The 12,989-nt window shown below is 39.8% G+C and overlaps 1 protein-coding gene across 2 annotated transcripts in view; it reads right to left on the bottom strand.

The window, feature by feature from the left end:
* Positions 1 to 10,829, bottom strand: part of MRTFB (myocardin related transcription factor B) — a 258,653-nt gene extending 247,824 nt beyond the window's left edge. The window contains exon 1 of one of the 2 annotated variants that reach the window (XM_045283808.1): positions 10,765 to 10,829. The gene's annotated coding sequence lies outside the window, so the exon portion shown is untranslated. The remainder of the gene's footprint in view (positions 1 to 10,764) is intronic. The other variant, XM_013005532.2, reaches the window with a different exon arrangement.
* Positions 10,830 to 12,989: the final 2,160 nt, after the last annotated feature.

Raw genomic sequence — 12,989 nt, 5'->3', positions numbered from 1 at the left:
GGGGTTTAAGTGGAGAGCAAATGTTTTGAGAATGATGAGGGCAATGAATATACAAAAGCGCTTTACACAATTGATGTATGTATGGATTGTGATAAGAGTTCTATGAGCCCCTAAAAGAACGATGAAAAGAAAATGTTTGCTAAACATTCAACCCTAAGTAACTAGCCTTTGTCAGTTTCTGTTTTTAAATAAATATAGTGGTTGCTATTTTTGAGAATAGACACAAGATTCGCCAATTTAATAATCTCAACGTGTCAATGCAGTGACACTGATCACATTCGTCAAGTTGTGCAACCACTCTCACCCTCCTTTGGGGCATTGTTCTTTTCCCCATTAACGTAACTTCACTGGCCCCTCAGTTCCTATCTCATTTTGTAAGTTGCTGTTGTCAATTGTATCCCATATAGATAGGTCTTAAGAGGGTGCAGTACTCAAGAGAGATCTTCTATACTAGTTAAGATAAACTAACATTTGGTTTTAAGAAACTTCAATAGATATTTTTGTCTTAAGTTTTAAAGACTATCTCAAGGCAATTGTTTTTTGGAGTATACGAGGATTTGAAATTCTGTTCTGTATTTTCTCTTTTAATCAGGATTTTCGTACAGAAACCGTAATTAAAATATTCAGTGATGATAATCACCATCTAGTTCTTCTGGTCTCCTGGCAAAGGAGGCAGCTGTTCATGGCGGTGACTGCCACACATCCCTGTTCTCTGCCTGTGCTGCTCCAGGTGATGCGAAAGCAAGCATTATACCTTGAATGGCTACTTGAAAGCTTGTAAGATCCCAGATACTACACAAGGAACTAGGAGATCAAATGGTGTTAACAAACACACTAGTAGGCCAGTTAACTGACAACGCTTTAAGAAACTACAACTCTTTTCTAGAGGATAATTATGTGGTTCATCAATGCACCACACTGCACCCTGGATTTATTTTCTGTTCTGTGAGGCCCTTCTAAGAGGGACTGTCCAATTGTCTTGCTGGAGGACTTTCGGTCTCCACTACATCCACTCCCCTTAATATCAATTTGGATGCATGTTTTTTGAACTTCTGATACTTCTTCCCGTCAACACCTAGAGATCACACAGGCTGGTGTGCTTCTTCCATGTGGACTTTGTTGTTTCCATGCTAGACGGCTGCCTGTTTAACTACAAGCCTTTAAGACCCCAGATGCTATAGCTTTTGATTGCCGTGCACCATCATGTAATATAATTTTTTATTACAACCAAAACTAAGAGGAAATGGATGATAAAGCATTAATTTTAATTAAGACTTCTATTCTACTACTAACAACTCTATACAAAAAAACTTTCAGAATACAGGTTTTAAAGTGACTGGTGAAATTAACTCATCATTGAAATAAAAGCTACCATATAAACAAAACCCCAGTTGCCAGAGACTTGATCAAAGAATTCAAAATTTTGGGTATTTTCAAAAGCCTAAGATACCTGAGGCAAAACTCAGGAAAACATCATTAATTTAGGCCTTACTCAAGAAGATTCATCTGAGCTCTTGTGATGCAGACGGTTGAGCATCGATTGGGCTAATAACTGCCAGGTCCGGGGGTCAAACCCACCAGCTACTTTGTGGGAGGCAGAGGAGACAGTCTGCTTCTGTAAAGATCTACACCCTTGGGAACCCCATGGGGCAATTCTACACGGTCATCATGCACTGGCATCAACACTATGGCAGTGAGGCATGAAGGCACAATAATTGCCTTTCAATTCTACCTGGACATAATAAATAACTCTCACCGTGTTCAAGTTGATTCTGACTCATCTTGACTCTGTAAGACCGTGTGGAACTAACTGCTGGCTGTGGGTTTCTGAGACTCTAACTCAGACGTCCTCAAACTGTGGCCCGCCGAGGATATTTATCCGGCCCGCCAGGTGTTTGTGCCCCATTTTGTTTTTTTACTTCAAAATAAGATATGTGCAGTGTGCATGGGAATTTGTTCACAGGTTTCTTAAAAAACTATAGTCCGGCCCTCCAACAGGTCTGAGGGACAATGAACTGGCCCCCTGTTTAAAAAGTTTGAGGACGCCTGCTCTAACTCTTAAAAGGAATAGAAAGTCTCATCTCTCCTCCCCCAGAGTGACTGGTAATTTCAAACCACTGATTTTGCAGTTAATAGGCCAACACTTAAGCCACTAAAAGTGCAAATAAAAATTGTTACGTGATTATGTAATCCACTCTAAAGATTTTTTTAATTAAATCACTTTATTTGGGGCTTGTACAACCCATCACAATCCACACATACATCCACTGTGTCAAGCACTTTTGTATATTTGTTTCCCTCATCATTCTCAAAACATTTGCTTTCTACTTGAGCCCCTGGTATTCTCATTTTTTTCCTCCCTCTCCGCTCCCTCCTCCCCCATGAACCCTTGGTAATTTGTAAATTACTATTATTTTGTCATGTCTTACACTGTCCAATATCTCCCTTTAGCCACGTCTCCGCTGTCCACCCCCCAGGGAGGAGGTTATACGTAGATCCTTGTAATCGGTTTCTCCTTTCTCCCTCACCACACTGGTCCTGAGGGGTTCCTCTGTCCTGGATTTCCTGTGTTACCAGTTCCTATCTGTACCAGTATACATCCTCCAGTCCAGCTAGATTTGTAAGGTAGATTTGGGATCATGATAGTAGGGGGAAGGAAGCATTCAAGAACTAGTATGTTTTATCACTGCTACACTGCACCCTGATGGGCTCGTCTCCTCCCCACGACCCTTCTGCAAGGAGATGTCCCAAGTGCCCACAGATGGGCCCTGTTCCCCACTCTGCACTTCCCCTCATTCACAAAGCTATAATTTTTTGGTCTTTGATGCCTGATACCTGATACCTTTGACGCCTCGTGATCTCACTGGCTGGTGTGCTTCTTCCATGTGGGCTTTGTTGTTTCTCAGTTAGATGGCCGCCTGTTTATCTTCAAGCCTTTAAAACCCCAAATGCTGTATCTTTTGATAGCCGGCACCATCGGCTTTCTTCCCGTTTGCTTATGCACCTGCTTTGTCTTCAGCAACTGTGTCAGGAAGGTGAGCATCTCAGACTGCCGAATTGTTAGAACAAAGTGCTCTTGTGTTGAGGGAGTATTTGATTAGGGGTCCACTGTCCATCTTTTTCCTCAATACTAAACCTATAAATATATGTACATAGATCTATTTCTCCCTCGTCATATGTAAATGTATTTACATCTGTATATGCCTTTATTTAGATCTCTATAAATGCCCTTTGTCTCCTAGCTCTTTCCTCTATTTCTTTTTACTTTCCTCTTGTCCCACTATCATGTTCCGCCTTCATTTGGGTTTCAGGAATTCCTCTTGGTTACATTGCCCTTGATCTAGCCCTGCCAGACCTCCTACACCCTCCTTGCCACTGATTTTGGATTACTTGTTGTTCCCTTGTCCCTGGGTTTGTTAACACCCACTTCCTCTCCCCCCCACCCCCCGCCCCGCCACACCTCTCCCATGTCCCCCACTCTGAAGATTTTTACATGCAAAAAACTGCTGTTAAAATACAAATTAACACTGTCTCAGACATTCTTTTGAATTTCATATTCCAAATGAAACAAATTATGTTACACTGGATATTGCAACACTGATTAAATCTACTAGGTAATTGCTCCATCCTCTCTACTTACTTAACCTTTAACAGAAAAGATACTGTACACAGGCCTATACATTCTCTTCAAGAGTTGGCAACCTATTTATCTACTTTTGTTCTTAATACATGCTGAACCATATAATTGAAATAGAGCTCAATTCTTCTATGTTTAAATTAAAAGTATCTTTAGGGGCATTCTCTTTTCCTCAGCTGCAAATAATGTGGAAACTATTTCTTTGTGAAATATAAATTCCAATATGATGTACTTTAAATAGGGCTCTCAACAACATCAAAAACAGATTTAAAGTATGGTGAAGTTATGGTTTTAAAGATAAATGAGGTCAAGTCTGTGTTAGGTTGAACTCGACATTGTATGTGTTTGTAGATGGAAAGAGACTTATATCAAGCAATGGCTTACACAGTTGTAGAAATAGGTAAGTCCAGTCTGGTTCAAGTCAGGCTTCTTCTGGGAGCTGGCAACAGGAAGCAGGATGACAAAGCAGAAACAGCAGGAGACGCAGGCTGGCGGATGCTGAGGTAATATAAATGCGAAGTCAGCCAGCCAAATGAATCTACCATTGCTAGTTCACTGACAGCTTCCGGGATCGCAGGTGATAAAACAGATCGAGGAACCATATGCAAGATCTAGCTCCGGCATTAGGCAAAGGACCAAAGAGCATTGACTCTGTTCGGTCTCTCTTACAAAAGGCCACACCAAGAAGGTGTCATCAGGCTGCAACCCAATTGATATGTTCACCCCTACCTTTATCAAGGAGTGTCTAGATGACATAATCCCTAATTATCACAAAGTCCAAATCAATAATATCAAAAAACCATAGCTGCTGCCAGCAAATCAATTCTGACTCATGGTGACCCTATACAGGGTTTCCAAGACTAAAATTCTTTTTAAGAGTGCAGATAGCCTCATATTTCTCCCACACTACAACTGGTGGATTTGAACCTCTGACCTTGTAGTTAGAAGTCCAAAATTTACTCAACAGCATCACTAGGAATCCAATAAAATGCCGACAAAATGCCAGTATGATAGCAAATGTCACTACAATTATGCGTCTAGATTAAGGTCTTGGGGGGAGGAAAAATCAGAGATGCTAGTTTTCTTTAAGTGAAAATTTAAATGCTTTGCATTTACATTAAAAGTATCTAGGAGATTATTTGAGAGTTCAAGTGTTTCCTATTTCTAATATTTTTAACAATGATCTGAGGGTAAAACAGAAACTATTGTTACTGAGGTTCTAGTTCATATGTGCACAAAATGTGTTTAAACAGGTCTCTGTTATCAATGGCTGAAGACAAGTCTTCTCAGTAATAAATCTGGCTTAGACTTGTTAAAGTGTCTACAAAAAATAGGTCCAAACAAAAAGAAAGTCCCACTTTCTTTTTGGGAGATCTGCTAGACCAGTTACAATGTAACAGTTATATTCAAAGCATAGGGGTCAGGTTAGAAGGTTATGGGTACTGCTTTTTATAAGAAGAAGAATGTGGCAATTAGGATTGGAGGAAGGCTTGCTAACAACTTTTGGTATGCAGATGACACAAGCTAGCTTACTGAGAAATGAGGACTTGATTTGCTGATGAAGATCAAGGATTACAACCTTGAATGTGGATTACAAGTCTATGTAAAGCAGCAGTTCTCACCCTGTGGGTAGTGACCCCTTTGGGGAGTGAAAGACCCTTTCACAGGGGTTGCCTGATTCCTAAGAATAGCAAAATTGCAGTAGCAATGAAAATAATGTTATGATTGGGGGTCACCACAACATGAAGAACTGTATTAAAGGGTCACGGCATTAGGATGGTTGAGAACCACTGATGTAAAGAAACAAAAATCCTCACAACTGGATCAATAAGTAACATAGTGATAAATGGAGAAAAGACTGAAGTTGTTAGGACTTCATTTGCTTGGATCCATAATCAATGTGCATGGAAGCAGCAGTCATGAGCTCAAATGACACACTGCATTGGGTATATCTGCTGCACGAGATCTCTTTAAACTGTTGAGATGCAAGCAGGTTGCTTTGAAAACTAAGGTGCACCTGATCCAAGCCAAGGTATTGTCAATTGCCCCACATGCACGTGAAAGCTGGACACTGAATAAGGAAGACCAAAGAAGGATCTACGCAACTGAACTATGGTGCTGGTGAAGAAGACTGAAAATACCATGGACTGCTAACAGCACAAACACATTCGTCTTGGAAGAAGTACAGTCAGAATGCTCCTAAGAAGCCAGGCTGGTGAGACTTTGTCTCACGTACTTTGGACAGAGAGTCCAGTCCCTGGAAAAGGGCATCACACGTGGTAATGTGAAGAGGCACCTAAAAGGAGGAAAACTCTCGACAAGCTGGGTTGATACAGTGGCTACAACAATGGGCTTCACCTTTACAATTGTGAAGATGGAGAAGGCCGGGCACTGTCTCCTTCTATTGTACATAAGCTCGCAGTGAGTCAGAACCAATTCCAAGGCACCGACTGAACAACACGAGTCACAATCAACTGGAAGGCAGTCAGTCTGGTTCAGTAAAGAAGTAATCTTAGGAGCCCCAGCCTCAGTATTGGGTACGTACTGTTGTGTAACCACAAGATCAGCAGTTCAAACCCACCAGCATCTCCATGGGAAAAAATTGAGCCTATCTGTTCCCTTAAAGATTTATAGCACTGGAAACCCGATCTAGGGTTGCTATGAGTCAGAACTGACTCAATGGCAGTGGGTGAGTAAGGGGTAATTTAAGGATCCCTGGTGTTGCTGTGGGCTAGGCAGTGGGCTCTTAGAGGCAGGATTGGCAGTTCAAGCCCATTAGCCACTCTACAGGAGCGTGATGAGGCTGTCTGCTTCCAAAAAGATTTATAGTCTTAGAAACCTTATGCAGGGTCACTATGAGTCAGAATCAACTCAATGGCAGTGAGTTTGGTTTGGATTTAAAGTAATCTTGATAGATTTCTCAAAGGGCACTGAATGATCACAGAGGCTTGTTTATAAAAAATTAAAAGCTGCATCGGTGAGAAAAAGGTCAGGAAAGTAGTGCTGGGGAATTGTGTTTTCCCTATTACCATAAACAGATTCATTTGTCAAGGACAGCAAGGAATGTCCTATGAAAATTTCAAGAGCCTGACTACATATACCCTACAGTCCTGATTTTGCCTCTTCACACTTCTTTTTGTGTTCAGCACTCAAAAGAACAGTTAAAAGAAACATGCTTTCAGTCCCTCCAGGACATGTCAACTGCAGTTTTGACACAGTGTGAAGGGTCGAGATGGAAACAAGGCACTCAGAAATGTACAGCTTTAGAAAGAGGGTATGTCAAGAAACAATCGTTTCACATTTTGATACTTTTGATTCTATGGCTTTGTAGCAATAAGACTTACCCTTGTACAAGATAAATCAACCATTCATTCCTTCAAAAAAGCTGTATACACATCAGTTATAATATTAAGCACTGGATATAAGTAGATTTGGTCCTCAGTAGTATTTACCTACAAAGTTAACCTGCAGTGAAAAGAAAAGTCTTCTTATAAAGCATAATCTATATTTTAACAGGATATATTTTATGTCTAGGAAAAAGAGGTCAATTTGAATTGACTTCTTATTAAATAGGCCAAAGCTTCCCTAAGTAACTTTTATTTAATTGAAATAACATCTAAGAAAATCAAAATTTGAGATAACATTCACATGAAAATGGGTAAAATTCTCTGGCCAGCAGAGATTCAACATCAATATACATAAGTTTACAGGCAACCTGGTTGGGCAGAGTCTGGAGGAAGCCCAAGAAGATGGCCTTTCGGGTCTGAAAATGAACCCCATCCATGTGAGAATCAGTCATTTAGGAACAAAAGGGCAGGGTTACCCGAGAATTAAGTTCAGAGGGTTACGAACGGAGGAGGAATTGAAATGAAAAGTAAAGGGAGGCAGTTAGATAACTGATGATACATTAAGGGGACTGCAATGGATGAGGTGAAATAAAATGTGTATAAATCAAGGAATGTAAAACTGATGATCTGCTTTATAAACATTTATCTAACATACATCAAAAGGTTAAATTTATATACACACAGGCACACATTTATACTGGAACTCAAACATTATATAATATTCCATAAACATCTAGATTTATAAATAAAATTTCATATACTATTTTGAAATAAGTGTCTGTTACAGACTAAAATTATGTCCCCCAAAGTTATTGACCCTAACTTCTATCCCTGCTGTCATAAAACTGGGACTGGGTCATCTTAGTTCTGTTAGTAGAGCTCCAATCTGAGATAAGAAAGATACCAAACAAGGGAGCAGAGCAGATACAGGACAAGAGAGATGCACAGTCACACCATCCAGGGTCAGAAGTTCAGATGAGACAAAGACTTTCAGACTACAGCTGACAGCCAGAAAAGCCTTCTCCTTGAGCCCCCACCCTGAACGTGGACTTCTACCCTCCTCAACAGTGAACAAAGGAAACTGGCATGGTTTCCTGGTATAACAACAGTAGAGAACAAGATAGTGTCTGTGTTTGGAACACGCCAAAAAATTAGCTTTTAGGTTGTGTTCATCTTCTTGCTATTGTGAATACTGCAGTGATAAAGAGGGGTGTGGAGATATCTGCTTGTATTTTGTTTCTTATTTCTTTAGGTTATATATTGAGTAGAGTTTACTGGATTACATGATATCTCTGTGTGCTTTCAATTAAACGTTTTTCTTTTAATTTTTAGGACAGCAATTCATCCTCTCTCAGTCAGGAAGCTGAGAGTCTGAGGGACAGAGACTTAGGAAAACAACCTAACTGCCCATTGGTGGAAAAATGGACAGATAAACTTTGGCACAGACATACAATGGAATACTATGCACATCCCTAAAACATAATGATGAAAGTGTCAAACGCCTCATGCCACACACATTTGTGGAAAATAATAGACTGAGTAAATTTAGTCAATAAAGACAAATACTCTATGGGATTACTATTACAAAAGAAATTAAAAACTTAAGAAAATTGGTTTTCATACCAATAGAAATATGTAATGGGAGGAGAGGAGTGAGAGAAAATTAATAGATAAGATTGATTTTCAAAGAAAGAAGTTCATTGTTAAAGCTTCCTGGAGCTCTCTATAAGTGAATTAAAAAACAAAGTCTTGCTCTCTATAGAGGAAAACTTTAAGTCCATACAACAATTTTATTCCATTGACCAATAATTTTAAAGTAATTCATAATTAGTTAATCCAGGCAACAGGCCTTGAAACAAATAAAGCAACATATTCTTAACATTTTCATCCCATTTGAAGTTCAAGGACGTGTGTTGCTTACACATGAGACCCATAGACAAGTTCAACAAAGAAATTCATGTCACAGGAAAGAGCAAGACAAAGAGACCATTCTTGTCCTATGGGATTAGTAAAGATGACAGAGTCACAAGTCCTAGTGTTGGCAAAGTGCTGGAAAAACTGGCTCTCAAGCATTTCACAAGGAATACAAACTGGCAGTTTTTACAACGTGCAGCTTAGCCACATGTATTAACATTTAAAATATGCATAAGCTTTGACCCAGAAGTTATACTTGCAGGAGAAATGAACAAGTTACAGTGATGTGGTCAACACACCATTATCCACAGAAAGAAAACATGAAATAATCTACACAGACATTATCAAAACCCACTGCTGTCAACTTGGTTCCACCTCCTTGTGACCCCGTAAGGACACAGCAGAACAGCTCCACGGGGTTTCCCAGGCCATATATCTTCACGGATTCAAATTGCATCCTCTTTCTCCTGAGAAGCAGCTAGCGGGTTGGAGCCACCAACTCTCTGATTAACAGCCCAATGCTAAAGGATCTGCACCACCAGGGCTCTTTATATGGTTATTAAACCAAACCAAACCAAACTCACTGCCATAGAGTTGATGACAACTAACAGCAACTCTATAGGACAAAGTAAAATTGCCCCTGTGAGTTTCAGATCTAGTAACTCTCTACAGGAGTAGAAAGTCCTGCCTTTCCCCTATGGAGCAGCTGGCCGTTTTGAACTGCTGACCCTGTGATTAGCAGCCCAATGTGTAACAATTATGCCACATTAAGAAGTGGCTAAACACTATGTGGGCAGTAAAATGATTATGAATGATAATGCTTGTCTTTTCAATTCACATGTAGAGACGTGCAAAACATACAGCATTAAAAACAAATAAGAACTACTGCATTAAAGAAAAGAACATTATGAATCGTGTTATCCAATGTGTTTAACCTTCTATATAGGGTTACTAGGAATTGGAATCACACAAGACAACAATAGCATAAACATTGATAAATTCTTAGAGGGAATTTCAAAGTATTAAAGGCAACCGTCTCTAGGTGGTAATATTTAGGTACTTTTTTTCATTATACTGTTTCATATCGATGGACATTTTTCTCATGATTATAATAATAAAGACAATTTTCATTTAAGAAAAAGAAAATTACTGATTTTATCAGAAGTGGTCTTAAATTCTTTCAACTGCCTATTTTAAAAAGAAAATATTCACTAAAACTATATTCTATCACCAAATAATTTCTGGATTTCTTTTCCTCAGTACATTAAAATTTGACCTAGCAAAAATTTGAAGATTAAATGCAAAGAGGGTAAAAGCCAAAGGCCCTTATTCAAATAGCCTGTGTTCCTAGCATACACTTTAAACACTCATAAAACAATCATCCTCTAGGAACTGGAAACACGGAATCCAGGACAGATGATCCCTGCAGGACCAGTGGTGAGAGTGGTGATACCTGGAGGGTGGAGGGAAGGTAGGGTAGAAAGGGGGAATCGATCACAAGGATCTACAAGTGGGTAAAGGGAGACGTCGGACAGTGTAAGACATGACGAAATAATAATAATTTATAAATTATCAAGGGTTCATGAGGGAGAGGGTGGCGAGGAGGGAAGGGGAAAAATGAGCTGATAGCAAGGGCTCAAGTAGAAGGCAAATTTTTTGAGAATAATGATAGCGACAAATGTACAAATATGCTTGATACAATGGATGGATGTATGGATTGTGACAAGAGTTGTACAAGCCCCCAATAAAATTATTTTAAAAATAATAATCACCCTCTTAGAACTTAAAAACAAAAGCCTTGAGAGGAATAAAATAATAAAAATGTCTTTTAAATTTTTTAATTGAATCATATAAAAAGAAACTTACCTCAGTAAGAATACTTAATTATTTCCCTGTTACATTCTCTTTCTTAGCACCTTTATTGTGACCCTGAAAAAAGAAAGAGAGAAAATGACTTTGCCTGCAATGATGATGACTCTGTGTCAGAGAGCGTGGTCAGAGATGCTCCAAGTGATCCTACCGGACAAAGGAGAATGCTCATAGGTCTAAATGCTGTCATCTCTCTGGAAGCAGCCTCTCACATCTTTCTCCCAGACAGTGACGGGTGGGTTCCATGCACTTAACTACTTAACCACTGCGTAGAATGCCTGGTGGGGTTTGATCAAGTGCAATGTAGCCGAAAGTACTGAGAGCAGAATGAAAGTCAAACATGATGGTGGGACAAGAGGAAAGTAAAATGAACAGAGGAAAGAACTAGGAGGCAAAAGACATTTATAGAGGTATAAGCATAGGCATGCGCATATTTAACTATATTACTATATAACAATAGGGATATAGGTCTGAGTATATATATTAAAATGCTAATTACGTATTAAGGTAGCAGACGGGCATTGGGTCTCTATTCAAGTACTCCCTCAATGCAAGAACACTTTGTTCTAATAACCTGGCATTCTGTGATGCTCACCTTCTCAAAATGCTTGTTGAAGTCAAAATGAGTACCCTAAGCTAATGTGAAGAAAGCTGATGGTGCCCGGCTATCAAAAGATAGAGCGTCTGGGGTCTTAAAGGCTTGAAGTTAAACAAGCAGCCATCTAGCAGGGAAGCAAGAAAGCCCACATGGAAGAAGCACACCAGCCTGTGTGATCATGAGGGGTCGACGGGAAGAGCTATCAGGCATCAGAAGACCTAAAACAAAAAACCAAATATATCGATGCAAATGAGGGGGGTCAGAGTGGAGACCCAAAGCCCATCTGAGGCAACTGGGACATTCCCTCACAGAAGGTCACAAGTCAGCCAGTGTGCAGTATAGCACCGATGAAACACACAGCATTCCTTTAGTTGTTTAGTGCTTCCTCCTGGCCATTATCATGATCCCAGTTCTACCTTACAAATCCAGCTAGACTGGAACTTGTACACTGGTAATATAAGAGCTCTTGACACATGGAATTCAGGACAGATACACCCCTCAGGAACAGTAATGGGGTAGTAATAACATGAGGGCAGTGGGGAAGTTGGGGGAGAGAGGGGAGAAATGGGAAACCTACTACAATGATTGAAGTATAACCCCAAACCCCAGGGAGATGAACAACAGAAACGTGGTGAAAGGGAGACAGTGGACAGGCTAAGATATGAAAATAATAATAATTTAGAATTTATCAGGGGTCCATGAGGATGGGAGGGTAGGGAAGGGAGGGAAAAAAGAGGAGTTGATACCAAGGGCTCAAGCAGAAGGAAAATGTTTTGAAAATGATGTCAACTTATGTACAAATGTGTTTGATATAATTGATGCATGGATTGTTATAAGAGCTGTTATGAACCCCCAATAAAATGATTTATTAATTAAAATATATATATACGGTACATGTCATTAAAATGGTATGCTAATGGAGCCCTGGTGGTGTAATGGTTATACATTGGGCTGCAATCCATATGATCCGTAGTTCGAAACCACCAGCAACTCTGTGAGAGAAAGACCATACTTTCTACTTCCGACTCCCGTACTTAGCCTCAGAAACCCACAGGGGGTTGCTGTGAGTCAGTATTGACTCGATGGCTATGAGTTAGAGTGAGTAAAAGAGGGTGATTGGAAAAGAGTGAGAAGTTGAAAGTACAGTGGAAGGTTAAAGTTGGGACATTAGACTCAAGAGTATATCCATTTGAATCCCAGGTCTACTTTCTCCTAACTCACTCACTCACTCACTCACTCACTCACTCACTCTCTCACTGTCTTAGAATCAAATCATAAGGCTGGGTTGCTAACTGCAAGCTCTGCAGTTGAAATCCACCAGGCGCTCCTTGAGAGAAAGATGAGGCTTTTTACTTCAATAAATAGTTATAAGTCTCAGAAAATCAAGGGGGCAGTTCTACTCTGTCCTATAGGGTCATTTTGAGTACCACTTCTTACTTGTGTGATTTGGCACCACTCAAATTACCTCTGTGCCACAGCCTCTCCGTGTACATAATAACAGTCCCCAACTCAGAGGGTTGTTATGAGGATTAGATGAGACAAACCATACTAGGAACTTTAAAACAGTTCCTGGCACAGACTCGATACTCAGAAGATGTTAATTATTATTTTTATTGGTATGTGC

This window comes from Echinops telfairi, unplaced genomic scaffold (genome assembly GCF_000313985.2).
Source record: "Echinops telfairi isolate 266 unplaced genomic scaffold, ASM31398v2 ScPeMD7_5;HRSCAF=22, whole genome shotgun sequence".
Taxonomy (NCBI): domain Eukaryota; kingdom Metazoa; phylum Chordata; class Mammalia; order Afrosoricida; family Tenrecidae; genus Echinops; species Echinops telfairi.
This window is presented reverse-complemented; position numbering and strand designations above follow the sequence as displayed.